The sequence below is a fragment of the Saccopteryx leptura genome, chromosome 12 (assembly GCF_036850995.1).
Source record: "Saccopteryx leptura isolate mSacLep1 chromosome 12, mSacLep1_pri_phased_curated, whole genome shotgun sequence".
NCBI lineage: Eukaryota > Metazoa > Chordata > Mammalia > Chiroptera > Emballonuridae > Saccopteryx > Saccopteryx leptura.
In genome coordinates, this window is record NC_089514.1 from 32256804 (window position 1) to 32257083 (window position 280).

Below are 280 nucleotides of genomic sequence, written 5' to 3' on the forward strand. Positions count from 1 at the left end.
GTGTGTCTGGATTTTCTTATGGACAGAAGAAGCAAAGAGATGGCATAATATTCACCAAATTGCAAGTCACGGTATGACAGTCGAACAATAAGCCACATCTCTCAACTCTTTTTGTCTAGTACCCTCAACATTCTGTCTACAGTAAGAAGTGATGACTGAGGTGTCCAGCTCATTTAGGACTGTTTGGTGACTGTGTGACTATATCACCTTCTACAACGGTCATGTTCTGAGCTTCCAGCTGTCCAGACAAGGAGAAAAGCTAATGGTCAAATTTTTACAA